The sequence below is a fragment of the Miscanthus floridulus genome, chromosome 5 (genome assembly GCF_019320115.1).
Source record: "Miscanthus floridulus cultivar M001 chromosome 5, ASM1932011v1, whole genome shotgun sequence".
Taxonomy (NCBI): Eukaryota; Viridiplantae; Streptophyta; class Magnoliopsida; order Poales; family Poaceae; genus Miscanthus; species Miscanthus floridulus.
The window spans coordinates 118,412,201-118,434,627 of record NC_089584.1 but is presented as its reverse complement, the minus strand read 5'-3'; the positions used below and the strand labels follow the sequence as shown (position 1 = coordinate 118,434,627).

Below are 22,427 nucleotides of genomic sequence, written 5' to 3'. Positions count from 1 at the left end.
TGTCAAGAGATGGAAAAGTTGAATATAGAGGTAATTCAACAAGGTAGTTTGATAAATATAACTGTTGAATCAACTATTCGAGACTAGATAATTGCCGCTCAGAAAGAAAACAAGGGTATAGCCCTTATCAAAGAAAGAGTCAGAAAGGGAAAAACAACATGCTTCGGGATAGATGATGTAGGTGTGTTATGGTTTAAGAATCACCTCGTGGTACCAAAGGTTCCTGAGTTGCGACAGTCAATTCTTGAAGAGGCACATACAACCAAGTTATCTATTCATCCGGGAAGTAATAAAATGTACCATGACTTGAAACAGAGATTTTGGTGGACCAAAATGAAGATAGAGATTGCTCGATATATAGCCAAGTGTGATACTTGTCAAAAAGTAAAAGCTATACATTTGAGATCGGCTGGAGAGTTACAACCATTGCCTATTCCAGCTTGGAAGTGGGAGGATATCAGTATGGACTTTATCGTAGGTCTACCCAAGACATCTAAAGGTTTTGACTCAATATGGGTTATTGTGGATCGACTAACTAAGTCAGCACATTTTCTTCCAGTCAAGAGTATATATCATACTATCCAATATGCCAAGATGTATTTAGCAAGAATCGTGAGCTTACATGGTATACCAAAGACCATTGTGTTGGATAGAGGTACATAGTTTGTCTCCAACTTTTGGAAACAATTGCACGCTTTGTTGGGTACCAAACTTCTGTATAGTACAGCTTATCATCCACAGACTGATGGTCAGACTGAAAGAGTAAATCAAGTACCTGAAGATTTGTTAAGGTGTTGTGTCCTTAACTATTCCAATAAGTGGGATGAATGTTTGCCTTTGGTTGAGTTCTCATACAACAATTGTTATCAAGAGAGCATTAAGATGGCTCTGTTTGAAGCACTCTATGGTCGTAGATGCAGAACATCACTAAATTGGTCTGAACCCGAGGAAAGATGGTTCTTTGGAGTTGACCTGGTGAAAGAAACAGAAGAGAAGGTTAGGCAGATACAAAGTAATTTGAAGGTAGCTCAGTCCCAACAAAAGAGTTATGCAGATAAACAACGTAGACCTTTGGTGTTTAACAAAGGAAATTTTGTATATCTGAAGGTGTCACCAATGAAGGGAGTTACCCATTTCGGTGTTAAAGGCAAGTTGGCACATCGTTATATTGGACCATTTCAAATATTGGAAAGATATGGAAAGGTGGCATATCGTTTAAAGTTACCAGAACATCTCTCAGTTGTACACGATGTGTTCCATGTTTCTCAATTAAAGAAATGTCTTTGAGTGACTGATCAGAATGTTGAGGTTGAAGGAGTTGAACTTGAACCTAATTTGACCTATTCCAAATATCCTATCCGAGTTCTAGAATAGAAAGACCATGTGACTCGAAGGAGGACAATCAAATTCTACAAGATACAATGGAATCAACATTCTAAAGAAGAAGCTACTTGGGAATCCGAAGATTATTTGCTAGAAAAGTTTCCAGAGTTTCTTGCGTCAATATAGAATAATGTTAGTTGTGCTCTGTCGTTACAAATGGTGTTTTGTAAAGAGACCTTAGTTGTTTTATGGACAGGTTTTGAATGTGTTTGCTCGACACATTTCCTTTTCCATTACTTACCCTCGGACTTTAAATCTCAGAACGAGATTTCTTTTAGGGGGAAGGATTGTAACACCTCGGGTGTTTTAAATACTAAAATATACCATGTCATCATATGTATTTCACATCATTTTTGTGTTAGTGAAAATTTTGATATGCATCCACTAAAACAAGTTTGTTTTCATGATGATATGTGTTGACTTGTATGGGTTGAATCAAGTTCAAAATCTTTGAATTGATTTGGAATTTCCGAAAACCCTAATTTTCTGTATTTAAATTCTACCCTAAAAACCTAATTCAAAATCTAAGCACATTTTGGGGTTGAGCCTAAAACAAAAAGTGTAGAGATTGTCAAGTTGTACAAAGTTGTTATATAAATTTTGAAGTAATTTGAAAAGGCGATATGTTCTTAAAGTGACCCTTTTGATTTTAAACTTTCATTTCAAAATGTAGACATAATTTGGGTATCATTATTAAAGCAAAGTTGTAGAACTTTGAATTTGGAACAACTTTTATTTTTGGAGATTTTTGAGTTATCATATAAAATTGGGAGTAATTTGGGAAAAATAGACGAGTGGCAATTCAGTAGTTTCTATGAACAGTGTCTTCGGGCGACACCTCACCGACGGCGAGCTTCCTCTGGCTTCCAGGCACGCTCGTGGCCACGTTCGGCTTTGCGCTGGCGTGGAGAAGGCTACGGCGTGGCTTCTTCTTGCTTCTGAACCGCGTTATAAGGTCTTCACCGTCGCCGTTTTTCTCCGTTCTTCTCCCCTATTTTTTCCTGACGACGCCGCCGTTGCTCCGTCGAGCTTGTGCCATCGCCGTAGCACCAACCAGTCATAGCAAAGCACGTCATAGCTCCGCTTGCTCCTTGCGCACCCAGTCGACCAGCCCTTGAAGCTTGACTCTGCCGGGAGACCGCTGTGCGCGCCTTTCTTCCTCGCGGTCGGCAGCACCCCCATCGAGTGCGCATCACCGTGGCCAGCGCTCTACGGTCTGTCCCTGCCCTTGCTTAGCATACCTTTAGCTTCGCCAAGTTGCCGTGATGCTTTGTGCTTTGTTGGGTGACCATTTTGTCCACCGCAGCCACCGGAGCACCGCCGCCGACGTTGCTTGCGCCGCCGTGTCTACGGTGATCGTCGACTCGCTTCCCCGTTGCTCCTCCGGTCCTGATTTCTGCTCGAGCATGTTTGGGGTGAGCTCCTGATTCTTCCTAAGCGCTTTGTTTAACTGCTACCGGCCTTGTTTCGTGGGCGTAGCGCAGTCGTGCCGTCGTGGCCGCCATGGCCGGCGTCAAGCTCGAACCCCGCTGTAATTGATCTAGCTAGTATATTCAATCGATGCGTTGTGATGTGGGGAATGTGTTGGTACCTTCGCCGTGGCCAGAGACCTCACCGGCAGCGAGTTACCGACGGTCAAACGCGCGGTCATCGCTGCTGTGTCGGGAGAACGGTGCTGACATGTGGGACCCGGTGTCAGTGACCGTGGGTTTTAAAATGGAAATTTTCTTTTACAGAATTAAATGAATAGTGCTGTGATTTGTTATTTTTTGTATAGAATTAATTGGAGCTCCAAAAATTATGAAAATTTTTGTGTGACCTCCCTGAGATGTATTCTATTTAGGAAAAATATTAAATGTTATTTTTCAGTACATTTTAATGTGATAAAAATTACTCAAATTAATTAATAAATGAGTTTCCATGATTTTTTAGGCTTATATAATTATCAAAAAATTATGAAAATTGTTTTGCCACTTAGTTATCATATTATGAGTCTTCACAAAAATTTTGAGCTCATTTGGAAGAAGTTGATTTATTTCATAATTTTGAATTAAATAATTAATTCATAAAAGCAAATAACGAACCTTAATGACCTAGGTTTTGTTTGATTTTTGGATTGAGTGATGACCTTGAGTCATTAGTATAAAATAATTCATGATACTTAAAGTAAGTGTTTGAGTTATGAAAAGGTTTAGTTAGTTGTTGGTTTGCAACTGTACCGCGAAGGAAAGTTGTATTCAAGTTATTAATTTTTGCATCCATCGTCAAGCATCATGTTTTATATCTCGCATCATATTAAACATGGCATTGTTACTATGTGTAGTGAATGAAAATGAGAACGTGGTAGTCAATCAAGTTGTTGAGGAAGTTAATCCGTCTGTTGAGGTCGGATTTGATACCTGTAGAACGTCTACGGAACCTGATTATTCAGACAACCAAGGCAAGCCATGGATGCATTTAAACCTTGTGTTTTACAAATTTATATCGCTTTTGCTTTTAAATACTGCATTAAGTGATTAGGAGTTGAGTGAAAACCTAATTGGTGCATTACCAACCTTGTTTTTCAATATCAACCTTGTTACCCATTTCAATCCGAGAATGCTTATTTATGCTTAGCCATGCTTAGAACGATAAAAGTCAGATGATCACCGGTCATCTACGAGATATAAATGGTTTCTTGGATACGACTGGTTATTTATGTGATCATGAGATATGAGCATGTGGAGTAATAAATCTAGACCGGGCGGACTCGGTGTATGGGAGCCACAAGACATGGAGGTCTTGTGAGCGGGTTCTTGCCGCCTGTGTCGATTAAGACATGTCCGTTGTTGAATTGCATGAGGTGAGACTTTGTAGTACCGATCACATACTCTGATAAGCCTTAACTTGGCTATTCTATTATAAGAATGGCTACTCGCGCACTGGGAGTGGAGAGATGGCGAGAGTAGCGTGTACCCACGTGGCAATGGGCTGGAATGGTGGAGTACTGTATTCTCAGGTGGCGCAGACCCATTCGTGTTTTAGAGGATCCGAGGGTGGGTTGGTATATGTAGGTCGGGGACCTGCATATGTCGTGTGGTTGGGAATCCCCAGCTGGGTTATAATCGGTTTGAATCATCGTTGCTCCTCGGTTATGGAGACTCAACTCACTGTTCATCATCGTAGTTAATAACTGAAACTTGAGGAAGTTTTGAGAAATAGTTTAATATGAGGTTTCATGATCTCAGTATGGATCATGTCAGCTTTATATATGATTGATATGGAGATACAAATGTTGAAAGAAAGAATCTTGTTAGAAAACTTTTACGCAAAAGAACCTTGTTTATTGCTAAAAGCCTTACCTTGAATCCCTGAGCCTGCATTCCTGAGTCTTATCAGTTTTTATTCTGGTTAAGTCTTGTTGAGTACTTTTGTACTCAGGGTTCATTGACCCTTGTTGCAGGTGAGCCTCATGAGCAGGTCTGTCTTGGGCTGTGCTGCATGACTGTTGTTCAAATCGATGATGATAAGTAACTGTGTGGCCCTAGGGTAGGGTACTTAAATTGCGTGTTTTGTTTTATGTTACTAATGCCACTCCACTACTATGGTTTGTAACAATAATCGTACTTAGTTTGTGAAACAACTGTTTTGTAACTAAGTTATTGTAAGACTTCCGCTATTTCACTCTGATGTGTATTAATAAATAAACTGTTGTAATACTGCAATAACTCTGTAATGGGATCCTGCTCAGAAAATCATGGATAATTTAGGGTTCTCCGAGGACACCCGACAGTCTTCTTAAGTTACCAGGAACATATGCATAGTCGTCAGAGGTCATTGGACAGTGACAGGTGCATGCGGGCCCTATAATTTAGGAGGTTCTGCCACAGCAGAGGACAAGAAGATGATGGAGAAGAGACACAGAGAGGAGGCTGCAAAAAAGGGGCACAAGGAAGAGGAGGAAAGGAGACATGTTGCTGCATATAGGGAGGAGAGGGAGAAGAAGCTTGAGCATGCATGCTGAGCGAAAGCAGCGATGGAGGAGAATCCTGATGCCCTGAGGAAGGGAAAGTGGCCTCGTTGCACTCAGTAGTCTCCATGACTTTTTAGTTTTATGGTTTATCCATGACTTGTTAGTTTTATGGTTTATTCCATATGCCCAGTGTTGTCATGTCATGCACTTTAAGTATGGACATACGTAGTGAAATGAGATCATGTACCGCAAATAAAACCTAACGAAGTAGGGCATTATATAATTCAACACACACAACACATGAAATGGCATGTGAGAACCTGTACCAAACTAGGTTATAGAGGTCCTGAACTAAATCTAACATGCCTTAGGTAATTGATGCGAACAACAAGCACACGAAATGGCATATGAGAACATGTACCAAACAAGGGTACATAGTTTCTTCGACTGAACTTAACATGCCTTAAGTAATTAAACCAAACAACAAACACATGGATGTACCATGTGAATAAGATAGGGTCGTCCTAGTAGTGTGGCCACATAGTAAATTATGTTGCACCTTCTCTACAGTAGCCTCCCATTGTTGTTGTTGGTGGTGGCGGGGGTGATGGTGGAAGCCCCTTGTTCTTGTGATTAGGGGCATGTGTAATATGGATTATTGCAGAGTGCCTCCTGTGAACCTGCACCATTGTTTTTGTCGTCGTCTTCGTCTTCCTTGTAACCGCTGCTAACTTCCCTTTCTAGATCGAAGATACGGTTCTGTAGGTAGTAAATGTACTGCAGATGCGGATAAATTGGTCGAGGATCGACCCACCTAATGAACCCACAGTTTTCTTCGGACTCGGAAGACTACAGTAAGTATGTCCTGTGAGTTGTAAGGGTATTCAAGAAACATATTTAACAAACGAAATGTAATAGCAATTACCCATGCCCGCGGGCATTTGAAGAAGCGACGACCTCTGTCGATCCCCTCGGTGAACATCTGCCTATCTAAATATGTACCTACCTATCTAAATCAAGAACTAACACACCATTGAACTAACTATTGGTAACTACTAACAAAATTATCCAACTAATTGTACCTTGTTTGAGTGGAGAGGAGAAGCAGCTAGTGCAGTGGACTCACAGGCACTGGTGCGGTGGCAGGCTCCCCCGGCCACGGCGCCACGCGCCCTGGCCCGACCTCAAGGCCACCAGGAAGGGCGGCGCCGGCCGGCGGGGCGGGCGGGCGGAGAGGAGGCAGACGGGCAGGACGGTCGGGGCGGCGTAGGCCCAGCGGGGCAGGGGTGGGGCGGGCGGGTGGGTGGGGTGGCACGGCCGAGCGGGGAGGAGGCGCCTCACCGGCGGCTGGCGGGCAGGCGCGGCGCGGCGGCTGGCGGTCGGGAAGACTTTGGGAATGAATTAACACCGTTACAATGACCTAACAGAATAGGGGCAAAGTCTTGCTTCGATTTGAAATAACAGGCAAAAACACAAAGTTTAAAAAATAGGGGCAAAATCACCACAAGCCCTGAAACTGGGGGTATGAATGCCAAAGGCCCTAAAATTTAAGGTGCATTGTTCCTCCCATTGTTGTGCCACTGATATAAATGTTTAGAGCTAGTTACTGGATGGTGTCAATTGAATATAACATCTCTGAGAGAGGGACGCAGGTGACCCAAACTTGTTGTGACTAGTAGACAAACTATTCCGCTTCTGATTTTTTTTTTCTGTTTGGCAAGACATGTTTTATTCATCATCACTGAGATGATTTCCCTCCCCCTTCTGGATTAGTTTAGTATCAATGCAATCAGTGGCGGATCTAGGATGAAAATCTAGGAGGGGCTTAAGTTCACACGGGGACAAAGACATCAAGCTCAACTCAACGCTCCAGCATCGTCTTCAACCTCAGCTCAACGCTCAAGCTCCTCATTTCTATCATCCAATGCCATAAAAATTTAGGGGGGGGGCTGAGGGGGGGCTCCACAGGCTCAGCCATGGTAGGGGGGAGCCCCCCAGCCCCCCTGGCAGATCCGCCGCTGAATGCAATGTCCAGTTCTACAGGGGGGGGCGCTGTGTGTGTGTGTTTTGATATTTTCCTGTATCCATTGATTTGGTAATGTAATAATATTTATTGTAACACGATAATCTTGCCTTTATATAAATTTGATGGTTTCTAACGTATTTCCCTTTTTCCTTGAATGCGGTCTGAGTTTGTTGACAGTATGGACGAATCACGAAAAAGAGCTGTCTCTACTGCAAATGCTAAAAATATAAGTTCATCCCTTGGTATGTCCTCTTGTGAGCTGTCAATACTCGTCTAATAGATCATCTCAGGCCCTTATTCCTTATCTATATGCTCTGCATGGACTAAAATTCACTATACTGCTAAAACCGAGACCTCTCATTGGAAACTACCAAGGGTCATGTTCATCATACTTGGCTCTTACTAGCACTACCTTCGGAAAGTAATCTATGATGCTTGAACAGTATCCACTTTTTTTTTTTTTGCTATGAGTTGATGGCAGTTTCTTTCTAATTTGACCTGACATATGCTTGTTATATGTTGGCAGATGAAGACTTTGGGAATGATTTTCTTTCATCTTGGAAGTTACCAAAATCAGGAAAAGACACAATTGACTTCACAGTTCCAAAGAGTAGCAAGAAATTCAGCTTTGACAATCTGTGAGTTAATCTTTTGAAAGGCTTGAATCCATCAACTTTTGATGCGATCAACTGCTCGTTGTTCATGATGGTTCTAACAAATGATTTCTTTAACCAGAGATGATTTCGGGCTTGATGGAGCCTTTGACAAATTACCATCCTTTCAAATGGGCATGTCTGATCTGGATTTTTCTAGTCCTCAGAAGAAAAAGGTGAAGCACAGCAGTTCAAATGCAGATCTTTCTGAAGAGAAAAAGGAAACTGACAAGGATAATTTCTCCTTTTCCTTTGATTTCAATGAGTAAGTTAAACCACTGGTGCTAGAAGACTGAAAATCGTATTATATATTGATATGAAACTTCATGCTATTAGTTTTTCTGTTTCTGGTTTTTGTTTGCTTACAGGCTGGGAAAGTTTAGTCTTGATGGAAAACTAGGAATTGAAGAAAATAGTACGAGTAGATTTACTGGCAAATCTGGCCCTGTCTCCTCAGAGGTTAAGAAGGATACACAAAGAGGTCTTTCAGCCAAGGGCAATGCTATTCTTGAAGAGAATAATAGTACGGACAAAGCACATACACTTGATACTTGCACTTTGAGACCTTCTCATCTGACCAATCATGAGAGTGTGAAGAATGTCAGTCAACAGACTTCAAATATCTCTGCTGCTGATTCATCTGACAAGATGCAAGAACGTACCAGTGTTAATCCTGCTACAGTGGAACAAACTAAAGTAGATTCAGTGCTCAATGACAATCCTGGAGAGCAACCTAAAGAGATATACCCAACGAAGGCAGCTGTTAACCTACCTTCTCAGGATTTCTCCTGCAGTGCCATATCTAGTGAGGATCCAACACAAGGGCTAGCAGATCCTGTGAACAGTAAAGATGCACCTATACTGAACTCTGGTAAAGTTCATGTATCAAGGGAGAGTAATGACGATGAGCAGTCGAACGGTTTACGATCCAGGGACACCAGCATTATTAATCCCAATGTCTCAAGAAGACCGGTGGGCCAATTTAATTCCCGGAATGAGGTTCTGGAGGAAAGTGTTTCGCTTAATGAAGGAAGTCAAGACAACCAAAGTTTTAGTGGCGCTCCTAAGAAGTTTTTAAAGAAGACATCACATGGGACAAAGAATACTGAGGAAGAGATTTCACTACAGCAGACGCGTGCAAAGCCTTTGCCGAGTGCCGCATGTCGGGCATTCGGCAAAGGATTTCCCGAGTGCCACGACGGCACTCGGCAAAGAAAAGCCGCCGTGACGGCCAGGTCACGGTGACGGCCCCTTTGCCGAGTGCCACGCGTCGGCACTCGACAAAGAAATGTGTTTTTAATTTTTTTAAAAAAAATGCTTTGCCGAGTGCCTGCATCTGGCACTCGGCAAAGCTTGTTTTCTTTTTTTTGGATTTTCTTTGCCGAGTGCTGTAGGTAGGCACTCGACAAAGCAGTTTTGTTTTTGAATTTTCTTTGCCGAGTGCCTTGCCCATGGCACTCGGCAAAGCTGGGAAGCTTAGTGTCCCAGATCCTCAGCTTTGCTGAGTGTTATGGTTATGACACTCGGCGAAGAAGTGAAAAAATTCAAAAAAAAAAATGGTTTTTAGTCTTCCATCGTTGCAAACAAGATATACATCATATATATATATATATATATATATATATATATATATATATATATATATATATATATATATATATATATATATATATATATATATATATATAACACAAATATATATCACACAAATGTATATCACAATCCACCACAAACACAAACATAGCATACAAGTATCACAATCTCGACTCCCAAGTCCAAAGTCCAAACACACAAGCATAGTTCACAAAGTTCACAAGTGCATTATATCACAACGGCTGCCATTTGAAGCTCACGGCGACAGTCCGGGTTGGGATGGCCCAACGTGCGATCCCGGCGACCCTCCGAGGTGGTTCGACGCCGCCCCCGATTGATGCTGCACAAAATAGAAGAGATTGCACGTGAGCGACAAGAGAAGAGATAAATATGTAAGATAAATATCTGCCACTACCACCACCACCACCACATCACCGCCATCACCAACACTTCACCACCAACACTTCACCACCACCATCACCACACCACCACCACCACCACATCACCACCATGACCACCACCACCACCACACCACCACCACCACCATGAGCACCACAACACCGTGACCACCACCACCAACACCACACCACCACCACCATGACCACCACACCACCACCACCACCACCACTAGGTTTCTCTAGGTTTCATTAGGTTTCTCTAAGTTTCAGCATAGAAAGTAAAATTTCGTACTTATACTCATCGGGGTAGAACCAGGATGTTGTGGAGGTGAATCTGGAGCAAGCAACGTCTGTGGGATCGCCCAACCTTGTTGCTGGCCAATTTGCTGCATGAACTTGATCATCTCGGCCATCTGCCACTGATCTTGCTCCCGCTGGGCCTCCAAAGCCTGTAGCCTCTGCCGCTCGGTTGGCCGGTACCTTTTTTTGAACCATGTAATGAAATAAGGCGAACCATGTTGAAGAAGGGTCTCTCGTTCATGGTCAGAAGGTGGCCTTGAATGATGCTGGGATTCATCAAAAAATTCCCTGCACCGATAAGGAACAATGTTGTTGGATGTACAAAAGTTACGGAGTATGTAACAAGTTCGTTGAGAACTTACCCCAGATACATTTCCACTTCATCAAGGTTGGTCAACACGTAGAGCATGATCTTGCGCCACTCTTCATAGCTCAAGGTCTTTGTGGTCGCTCCACTTGCTCTCCCGCATGGCCCTTTGAAAAGGCTAAGGGTCGATTCATTTTCGTCCTCGTTGTATCGAGTGGGTGGATTATGCACGCTAGGAAGGTTCTCATTATAGTATGTTGTTGTGAAGTTTGACACCTCCTCATGAATGAATGCCTCAGCAATGGAAGCCTCAATCCTGCCTTTGTTTCCACATTTCTTGCGAATAGTCTTTAGACATCTCTCGATTAGATAGCACCAATGGTTCTGCACAGCCCCCCCATTCGTGCCTCGGACGGGAGGTGCAAAATCAAATGCCGCATCGACAAGAAAAAGCCAGGTGGAAAGAACTTCTCCAACTTACAGAGCAACAGAGGTGCTGCTTTTTCCAACTCCTCAACCACTTTCATAGATACCTCCTTGGCACAAAGCTGGCGGAAGAAAAAGCTCAACTCTGCCAGCACCTTCCAGACATTCTCAGGGATGTAGCCTCGAACCATCGATGGAAGAAGCCACTCAATCCATATGTGGTAGTCATGACTCTTCATCCCTAAGACTCGGCCAGTCTCTGGGTTCGCTCCCCTCCTCAGATTCACTGCATACCCATTCGAGAACTTTAACGTCCGCATCCATTATATCACTTCCGTCCTGTGCTTCTTTTCTAAGACGTAATTGGCCTTAGGCCTTTTCCATGGCTTGCCGTCTCTTAGAGACAACATCTCTAGCTTTGGTCTCGCATAGCGTTGCCAGGTCCACTCTGGCCTTAGGGTTGTCCTTTGTCTTGTCAGGAATGTCCATGAGTGTTGCCCAAAGTGCTTCGGCGATATTCTTCTCAGTGTGCATTACATCTATATTATGTGGAAGGAGAAGGTCATCAAAATAGGGAAGCCTCTCCAAGCCCGACTTATAAGTCCACATATGTTCGACACCATATCCCACAAAGCAATCTTTCTTTGGATTATCTTTCTTTCGACTATCTTTCTGTGGATTGACCACGAGAGCATCTATCTGAGCATGAACCTGGGCACCAGTCATCTTCTGAGGTTCAGGGTCGGTCACCTTGACACCTTTCGTGAAGTTCTTGGTGTCTTGTTTGAATGCATGGTTAAGAGGGAGGAACTGTCGATGCTTGTCGAACGACGAAAACTTGCCACCCTTCTTCAACCAAATGAACTCCAGAGTTGTCTTGCATACCGGGCATGGGAACTTCCCGTGGACACACCAGGCGCTGAATATCCCATACGCCAGGAAGTCATGCATGGAGTACTGGTACCAAACATACATTTTGAAGTTTTTCTTTGTAGCTCGGTCGTAAGTCCATACCCCTTCATTCCAAGCACTGATCAATTCATCATAAATAGGCTCCATGTACACACCCATTTTGTTTCCTGGGTGTCTAGGAATTATCAACGTCAAGAATATGTTTTGCCGTTGAAGTAGGACCCTGGAGGGGGGGAGATTGAGGGGGATAGCGAACACGGGCCAACAAGTGTATGGGGCCGACATCATTCCATAAGGGTTGAACCCATCCGTTGTCAGCGCAACACGTACATTACGAGCCTCAAGATCTTTGTCATGATGTTTGCGATTAAAGCTTTTCCATGCTTCACCATTAGCTAGATGTACCATCTTGTTAGGATTGTATCGAATGCCATTCTTGTGCCATGTCATCTGTTTTGCGGACTCCTCGGTCATGAATAGCCGTTGGAGCCTCGGCATGATCGAAAGGTGTTGTAGGACTTTCATGGGGATCTCAAGCTGCTCCTTCTGGCCATCACCTTTGTCTACCTCCACATGCCTAGAGGATTTACACTTTGGACAGTACTTTGCATCCTTATGATCTTTCCTAAATAGGACACACCCCTTCGGACAACAATGTATTTGCTCATACGACATCTTAAGTGCACGAAGGAGTCTTTGTGACTCGTAGAAGCTGCTCAGCAGAATATGACCCTCCGGAAGCAGCCCACCAATAACTACCAACATACCATCGAAGCAGGCTCGACTCATGTTGTACTGGGACTTCAACCCCATTAGGCGTCCAATGACATCCAGTTGAGAAAATGTTGCCTTCTCGTGTAGGAGCTTCTATGTCGAAGACAACATTTGGTAGAACACCTTTCTAGTTGGCTCTGGCTCCTCCTCCTCCTCCGTAGGTCTTTCAGCGAACGTTGCTTCGTGAAAGTCACCTAACCATCCTGCTACCCCGCCATCAGCATCAAACGCCTCCAAGCGTGGTCTCACCACCTCCTCTCTAGTACGATGGGCTTCACCATGGAACACCCACCGGGTATAGTTTGGCATAAATCCATACTTGCAAAGATATTCCCCCATGATCTTCCTTGCTTTTCTTTTCCTGTTTCCGCATTCGCTACAGGGACAGAATGTTTCTCTCGCTCCATTAGTTGCCTTGCCAAATGCTTGGTTCAAGAAACCCTCAATCTTGTCCATCCATTCAGGGGTGATTTCAGCCTGGCTTGGGCGGCCCATGTACATCCACTCACGGTTATCCATCCTCTAGCATATACATGAGCGAGTAATATAACCACCAATTGCATCTGAATGGCATGCCTACTGTCTAATGGGTGAGGATAGGTCCTAATCCCACCCGCGGATGCGTAGATGAGGTTAGTTTACATGCTCTACTCTGATCCGAGACAGAATTTCGGTAGCATCTCCCCGCTGTTCTCCCAATACATGTCCTAGAAGGGAGAGTGTGTATCCGGAGAACAACAGGGAGGTGATGCCAAAACTCTATCTCGAATTGAAGCAGAACATGGAAACTACCCCATCTACGCATCCGCGGGCTGTCCAAAAAAGTGGACAATCTGAAACAGATACGGTCTTAGATATGCGAAGATCCGCATACCTCCAACCGTATCTGTTTTGAATGGGAGACGCCTAACTGGGTTACACCGATCTACGACAACGATAAGGAAGAGAGGTTATTTATACCTAGGGTGGCGGTGGAGTCAGGCTAGCGGGGCAGTGGCAAGGCGACACTGTGCAGGCAGGACCACAGCACCGACGAAGACGATCGGGGTCGCCTATGTACTCCGGGTCCCCTCTGATGGGTCCTGCTCTGCAAAAGAAAAATTATAATACTATAAGTTAAAAATTTTGGCAGAACCTCCCCTGTACGGGGAGGTTTCCAAAACCTACAAGAAAAAAGCCGGCACGATGGCCGACAGCATATATACGGCACGAAGGCCCACACATCCACATACGGCACGAAGGCCGTCAATGACATACAAGGCACGAAGGCCGACAACCGGGGGGCTTTATACCTTGGGTGGCGGTGGAGTCGGGCGATGCGGTGCTGGGGTCACCTTCATCTCCAGCGAGAGGCGAGGACGACGGCGGGTACGAACGGCGAGGGGCGTGGCCGGCGGCCGAGGCTCCTCCTCCTCCCTTCTCCTTCTCCTCCCTTCTCCTTCTTCCTTCTACCTTCTCCTCTCCTCCACCTCCCTTCTCTCCTCTACTCCCCTGCTCCTCCTCTCCTCCACTTCGGCAGTTCAGGGGCGAGGGGCAGCCGGGGTAGGGCACCACCGGCGGGTCCACGTCCGGCGGTGGAGCAGGGCCGGGACGGGGCCGACTGCGGTGGAGGTCGGGCGGCGGCGGGGCGGGGCGGCGCACCACCGGCCGGGGAGGGCAGACCCGGGCGTGGGCCGGCCGCGGCGGAGGTCCGGCGGCGTCGGTGGTCCGCGGTGGCGGGGCGGGGCCGGGGCACGCGGCTGTGAGAGGGAGAGTGGGAGCGGGCCGGCTGGCCCGCTAGGGTTAAGTGGGGCGGCCCTTTGCCGAGTGCCGAGATGCGTTCACTCGGCAAAGAAATTCAGGGGTTCTTTTAATCCGAAAGATGAAAAAAAATTCTAAATATTCTTTGCCGAGTGCTGCAAGCCTGGCACTCGGCAAAGTATTTTTTTTTTCAAATTTTTTCTGTGACATTTATACAGTACCTTGAAGCACATGTTACAATTTGGAACTTTTCTATGACTTTTTGGTATATTTTTTAAATTTTTTATGTTTACTTGAATTTTTCTCGAAAAAGTAAATTTGAACTGCAGTTGCATGAAATATTGGAATTTCGCGATTCAAAAAATGGTATTCATGTTTTTGAGTGTATTTTGAGGCCGTGTGCAGGGACATTCGTGAAATTTCGAACATCTGTTTTACGAAACATGACCACCAACTTGTTAAAAAAGTGTTTTTAATTATATAAAATGCAAACAAAGTTCAAAAATTACGAAACTTGTTGAGGTGTCGTGTCATCGCATGTAGAGGCCGTGGTAAAAAATTTAGAAGTTTCCGAGCAAGTTATGACGTACGATGCCTAAAACCCAGACATCACATGTGGAGATGTCTGGGTTTTAGGCATCGTACGTCACAACTTGCTCGGAAACTTCTAAATTTTTTACCATAGCCTCTACAAGCGATGACACGACACCTCGACAAGTTTCGTGATTTTCGAACTTCGTTTGCATTTTATATAATTAAAAACACTTTTTTAACAAGTTGGTGGTCATGTTTCGTGAAACAGATGTTCGAAATTTCACGAATGTCCCAGCACACGGCCTCAAAATACACTCAAAAACATGAATACCATTTTTTGAATCGCTAAATTCTAATATTTCATGCACCTGCGGTTCAAATTTACTTTTTCGAGAAAAATTCAAGTAAACATAAAAAATTTAAAAAATATACCAAAAAGTCATAGAAAAGTTCCAAATTGGAACATGTGCTTCAAGGTACTGTATAAATGCCATAGAACAAATTTGAAAACAAAAAAAAACTTTGCCGAGTGTCGGAATTGGCACTCGGCAAAGGAACCTCTTTGCCGAGTGCCAGGCCAGACACTCGGCAAAGACAACACGTTTGCCGAGTGCTAACGGCCAACACTCGGCAAAGGATGATGGAGGGGCCACCGTCGTCGCCTGAGGTATTTTGCCGAGGGTTATTCTTTGCCGAGTTCCTGACACTCGGCAAAGAGGACGTTTGCCGAGTGTCCATCTTTGCCGAGTGTTTGGCACTCGGCAAAGACGGCCTTTGCCGAGTGTCGGCTTTGCCGAGTGCGGCACTCGGCAAACTGCCTCTTTGCCGAGTGCCCGTGTTTCGACACTCGGCAAAAAGCGCGTCTCCCGTAGTGTTTCAGGTCCCAAGAGTCTCTCTTGTTCAATGCAGAGGTCTGTCTTTGTCAAATGTGCCTTCATCATTGACAATATAAAACACTTTTAGATCTCCACTGTGATTTATCATAATCAAATACTAACATAGAATGCATAGCCTGATATTCTACTTCTGGTGCACCATGCTTCTGTTCATAATGCATTCTAATGTAGTGGCAGCAAATCTATATGGAGAAGTGTGACACAATGGATCTATTTACATGTTTGTTACTTTCCTGAAATAATTTCTCACAATTACATGCAGGGAAATCAGAAGTGTTGAACCTGCACTGACGAAGGAGAGAGGAAGCTTCTCTCTTTTATCCAAGTCTGTACATATGAAAGCAACCAGGATCGAACTAGCTTCAGAAACAGCCTTAAATCAATTGTCCAGTGCAAGTAAAGTGATAAAAAAGATGACCACACATCGTACAGACTTGAAGAGGTGGTAGACAGATGGACAGATTAGCATATACTCATGAATATTAATAGTGTATCGAATAATGAATGTGGTTTTAAATACGCAGGGAACACATGCAAGCTAATGCAGTACCTGACAAATCTAACACTGCTTTATCAAAAACATACAGCAAGCCACCATCAAATGGGCTATTGGCCACCTCCATGAATGTCAAAGGTGACAGAAATGCCAAATTAGGGTAAAAAATTATCATCCTAAATCTTGCGCATTATGAATGCATCATATTTAAAATTTGTTCTGCAGGTTCTTTTTGGGCATGCCGCATGCACAACACTTCTCAAGTTCTCTTTGTTCTTTACATGTTGTCAATTTATCATGGATGACACAGTTTCACTATTTTCAGCATCTTTGATATATCTGCTACTAGACCTGATATTAACCTGAATGGAGCTTGTACAATAAATTGGCTGTGTTTGGTTATGTGGCTGCTGCAGCTGCATCCAGCACTCGCAACAGTGCCATGCAGGCGCATTACTGTTGCAGCTGCAGCCATAAAATCTGCAGCAATCAGGCCCAATTTCTATGTTATCTGCCTTGTTCTTTAGAACTAGTTTTCATTATAAACATTGCAGTTCTGACCTGTCCTTTCTATGATCGATGGCATAATTCGATATTTTCTGTTCAGTATCTGAACCCCTGTGGTAGAACTAATTGCCTAATATTGAACTGAATGAAGATTGCTGTAAGGTTTCAATATTATTGTTCTTGGTCTTTCTAATTAATTTATATTGGAATGGATGAGGACCTTCATAATTCATCGGAAATACAATAGTTTTGTATTCATGGAAAGTGTAAATCTGTGACAGTTTTAAAACTATTTAGTACATTTGTGCATAAAAGGATGTTGCAGATATGGGATTGATTCATCAAGTCGAATGGATCACATCTACTTAATTGTTGCAGTTTCCATAATCGTCATTTGTTGCAGTATTTTATTAACCTTTCGTGTGATAGGCTATTTTGGCCAAAGAGTATCCTTATTTGATATCTGTTGCTAATTCTCAATACTGAAAATGTATCAGTTTGTGGAGGTAAAATACTGAAATTAATATGTTTATTGCTATAGCTAGTGTCTAACACTTGATCATTATATATATGGAAAATTACTCCATTTGCAACAACTATAGCGCTGATTATTTCATAATAATGTAAAGTCATGATTCTTGAAATTTGATGGACTCCTTTTACTGTGCTCCCTGATGAAAGGGCATCATTTGACTGTTCAGACAATTCGGGTTTTAAGTGTTGAGTTGTAGCTGATTATAACATATTATTGTACCATATCTATGTATTTCTATAAATGCATTTACTTCTGCAGCTGAAACCACCTTTTTTAGTATAATCAGGGCATTCTTGAATACTTCTTGTCAGATTGGATTCGATGCTAATATATATATGTATGTACCTTTTTTTCAGCCTTGAGCCTCCTATCTCGGGGAACTTGTCTCTACTGAATGCTCGAAGCAGCACAGCACATAGCGCTGGACATAAAGTTGTTGCAAATCATGTGCTTCTGAAAAGTAGCAATGCTTCTGATTCATTGCAAGGTGTTCCTTCCAAAGATAATAAAATATCAACAATTTCTCAACTGACAGGAGCAAGGTATAATATTCTCCTCCAGATGTTCTTTTCCTTCTAAACTTACATAGTGGCAGCTAACATAATCTATCTGAATTTAGTTACAAAATTAGGAATCAGAAGTCCGAAGTCTGACATGGTTCCAGAGAAGGAATCAGTACAAGTGAATGGGACAAAGGGTTCCCCTGTAACAACATCCAGAATCCTTTACTCCATTCCTGAAGGAAAACCTGCACTGCCTAGCCCATCCATAATGGAGAAAGTTCCTGAGGTATGTTCTCTTCCTGTCAAGTATTATATTTCCTAAGAAAGTGATTTTCATTTCTACACTAAAACATGTTTCCTACTTGGATTATCCACATTCTCTTAAGCCGAGGTTTGTTCTTCATTTTTATCGAGAAGCAACTTTGTAAACAGAAACAAGAGGACCTCGCTGAGTTAACTACTTGCAGAAATACACTTAATTGCGTCCTGGGCAGCTGGCGTACGGGGTCTTTCGCAACCTTAATTGTAATGCCTTGGCCCTTGGGGACGTCTCTCCCTATGGGCCAAGTTTTTACAATAGTATTTTTTTTTACTATTTTGTCGAACAATACTATATTGTTCTTGATGATTTCATATTAAACTTTACAAGAGGTTATTCACTATACTCCGTATGTCGTAACCTTAAAAAAAAAACACTCCGTGGAACTATGGAAGTTCCTAGAATGACATGATAAGGATCAGATTCATTTAACTGTAAACCTTATATACCTTATATTATAGCTTGTTCTTTTTCCTATTTTGAGACCCTATGTATTACTGAAGAAACGCACCATGTGATATCAAAAAGTTGTATAAGGACTTATGTTCTCAAATATCATATTTCTAGTTTATCCTGTAAATACATTTTATGGAGTTCCATCAAAAACCTACTGTAGTGCATTTATTATTCTAGATACTAGTTATCTCTTTTGTGGCAATAGGCATAAAATTTAATCACCATATTTGAACTTGTCAGTATTAATTGTCTCGTGTGCCTTTTTTTAGAGATATAAGAAAAAAATGTCTGTGTTAGTTCATTAGTAATTTTATTCATGCTGTTGACTTGCAGGAATCTGTTCTAGATCCAAAGGCTCCTAAAGTGCTCAGACACATCATGAGATATCCAGCTGTAAGGTTGTTGGTTAGATCGTATTTGATAAACATAACATCTTTGATGGCTACATAAAATCTCTCTTTTGGAAGTACTCCTTCCATTCCAAATTATAAGACGTTTCCGTTTTTCTAAATACATTGCTTTTACTATGTCTCTAGACATAGTATGTATCTAAGTGCATAGCAAAAATTATGTATCTAGAAAACCCCAAACGTCTTATAATTTAGGATTGAGGGAGTAACAACTTTGCAAATTTAAATGCAGAAAATCACCTCGAACTGTTCCAGAGTTGGGAAACGAAATGGTAAGTGTGATGAACATTTCTGAAGATCTGTAAGTATATGTATTGTATAGTTTCAAACGATTTGAAACGTAGGTCATTGTGGTACATAGTCAAAATATCTGAAACAATGATCGCTAACATGAATGGAACATTGAATGAAAAAAATGTCGATTTGTCAAGAAATACTTCCATAAGGTCATATATTTTATTTTGTTTAAAGATATATTACCACAGAAACCATTTGTTAATCCTCACTTCTAGTTGTGTGCGGTGTTGTGTCTATGACTCTTTTCTTCTTCTTAATGGAATCAGCTCTTCAACCCATTTGAGGAAAAAAAATTCACTTCCAGTTTGTGAAAAAGGAAAAAGTTGACTCGCATCTGGAACTGGAGTCAGTATTATGTTAATTAATATGCCCTTATTGATTTCACTTGTTAGATTCTGGGAAGTGAAACTCCAAAAGCTCATGTGGATAATGCAAGCTCTTCACGTATGCCACCTGGGATGGAAGCCATTTCAGATCTAGAGTTGTGTTGTTAGAAAATGATGGATACATAGAAAAAGCTGAGGCTTGTAGAAAGGAGCTTGAGGATGTGAGTAAATCAGTCCAGTGCTTTACCATAAAAGAACTGTCCAATGCTTTGTTACTATAACTAGAGTGCCAATTGCTTTTATGTGTCAAACTGCCTGTAGAGGTTTTCTTAATGCTTTACAATTATAACCTATAAATTTACTCAAAAGAAAGGTTTTTTCAACTATGCCATCTAAAAGAAAACCCTCCAATGTGATGATGTATTGCATCTTAGCATGATTCTCTGAGTTCTACCAGAGGCTTATCCACCTTTTTAATTGACATAGCCTGAGAACTTGATATTTGAAAATTTCAGCAGTTCCTATTTCATTAAAAAGAATTATTCTTTTGTTCTAATGTTGTCGCCTTCTTTTAACCTTTTTTTTTTTTGCTTTACCATGATGTTGTATTCCCGAGCTAGTATAAAGATGGATCTAGATTAACAATTCGTTTCACCTATTATTTTCTGACTGCAGATATGCATTCTATTGAAAAGGAAACACGCAGAAGCTAAAGAGCTAGCAGTTCGGGCTATCGTTAACAACAATACAATGCTGATGTTAAACCACCCAATGATTGAGGAGAAAATATCCTAATTGATTTTTATCAACTTTGTTTTTTACAATTAAATGGATATTAAACTTGTTATCCCTTCACCACATGAACATTTGCTCTATTCAGAAATTCGCAAACAACCTGAGATCCAAGAAGTACTTATTTGAGGAAGTTGGCACCATTAACGTACGCTGTAAGTTAAGCACCCTATTTCGATTTATGTTATCAGCTTAAGATATACTCCCTCCATCCCAAATTGTAAGTCATTCCAAGAATCTTGGAGAGTCAAAGTTTTTCATGTTTGACCAAATTTATATAACAAAATAATAATATTTATCATACAAAGTAAGTATCATTAGATTCTTCATTAGTTATATTTTCATATTATACCTATTTGATGTCATCAATCTTTATGTTTCTCTCTATAATTTTAGTCAAACTTGAAAAAGTTTGACTCTCCAAGATTCTTGGAATGACTTACAATTTGGGATGGAGGGAGTATATAGTTCTTTATAAGTTAAGATGGAGAAAGTTGTAATTCCTGTAGTGGTACCTACTATCTGTCATTTTTTATGGCCAAGTTACTTCTCATTCGTGATCTTAGTCTCCACATAGTTAGCCTCATCAACAATTTTTGCCATGTTCTCAGGCACATCAGCAAACTACCCTCGTACACATTACCAGCTAGTCTTTATTTAATGCATGACAAGCTCTTTCTCCCGACAATTTACTTTGTACCCCCACGCACACCCCCTTCCATTAGGTATCTAGTTGCCGCTGGTAGCCATTAGCGACCACATTCTGTACTTCTGATTTGAGAGTAAATAATTCTGTTGTGGTGCCTTTTTAAGTGTGTGTTCAGCCGCAAGAATTGCATTGGCACCCTCATTTTGAGCTATTTTGGCAACTTGGATGCCCCCCTCTTTTTTTTATATATAGGGATGTGTCATATACTACTCTGGCCAATTCTTGAAACAGACCACCTTTTCTTTTACTGTTTCAAGAATTACTACTATATGGCTGGTAACACCTCTTAGTCTTTCTTGTTTTACTGTTCGAGGTTCATAACGTGCATTTCGTATCCCACAGTAGGAAATGGTGCAGGAATAAGATGCAGACATGTGCAGTTATAAAATGGTAAACAGTTTTAAAACGTTTCATTTGATACCAAAAAACATTCACCTAGCTTGTATTCTTTTCTAAAGTAACTGAAAAGTATCCCCCCCCCCCCCCCCCCCCCCGTCCCCCGAATGAAAGTAATATCACGATTTGGCGCAGGGAAAAAAATATTCGATGAAATGTAGGTTCCAAATCAAAATTACGGGTACACGTAGAATGATGCTTATTTACGCAAGCTGCAAAACATTTTGATGTTTGCCTTGCATGCGTCCTGTCAGTTTAATTTGTCTTCTAGTTTAGGCTGGAAAGAGCTAGTACTGATTGACTGGACAACTCTGTTATTTTCGTTACCTGTATTTATGAACTTCTTGTCAGTCTATTATCAATATTGCTCTTTGCTGGAACCTCTTATCTGCCACTTCTACTGCTACTAGTAAGTTATCATCATTGCTGATTATTAGTGGCTTGCGTTCGTAATGGAAACCTCAGTCATTAGTTTGTCTTGGTAACTTGGTGCTTCTGTGCTTGGCAGCACTGACGCGGGACAAATGCAGGGAGAAAATGACTTATCCAACGGAGCGTGGGTAATGTAAATGCAACAAAAGAGCTCAGGATCCAGCGTAAATGCAATCTTGAAGTATCTTGAATAACTACCTTCCTCGTGCATTTTGGTACAAGGTTGGCTTCTGTGGATGAGTCCGTTCACATAGCGTAGCAACTGTTGAGTGCCCACATCTTATTACCTAATAATTCTTTTTTTTTTCGCGAATGCGCACGAGAGTGCGTATCTTTGCATTAGAAGAAGGAAGGT

General features: G+C 42.1%; 1 pseudogene; it reads left to right on the top strand.

The window, feature by feature from the left end:
- The first annotated feature begins 7,506 nt into the window (after positions 1-7,506).
- On the top strand, positions 7,507-22,209 carry LOC136453254 (uncharacterized protein At4g18490-like; annotated as a pseudogene).
- The last annotated feature ends 218 nt before the right edge of the window (positions 22,210-22,427 follow it).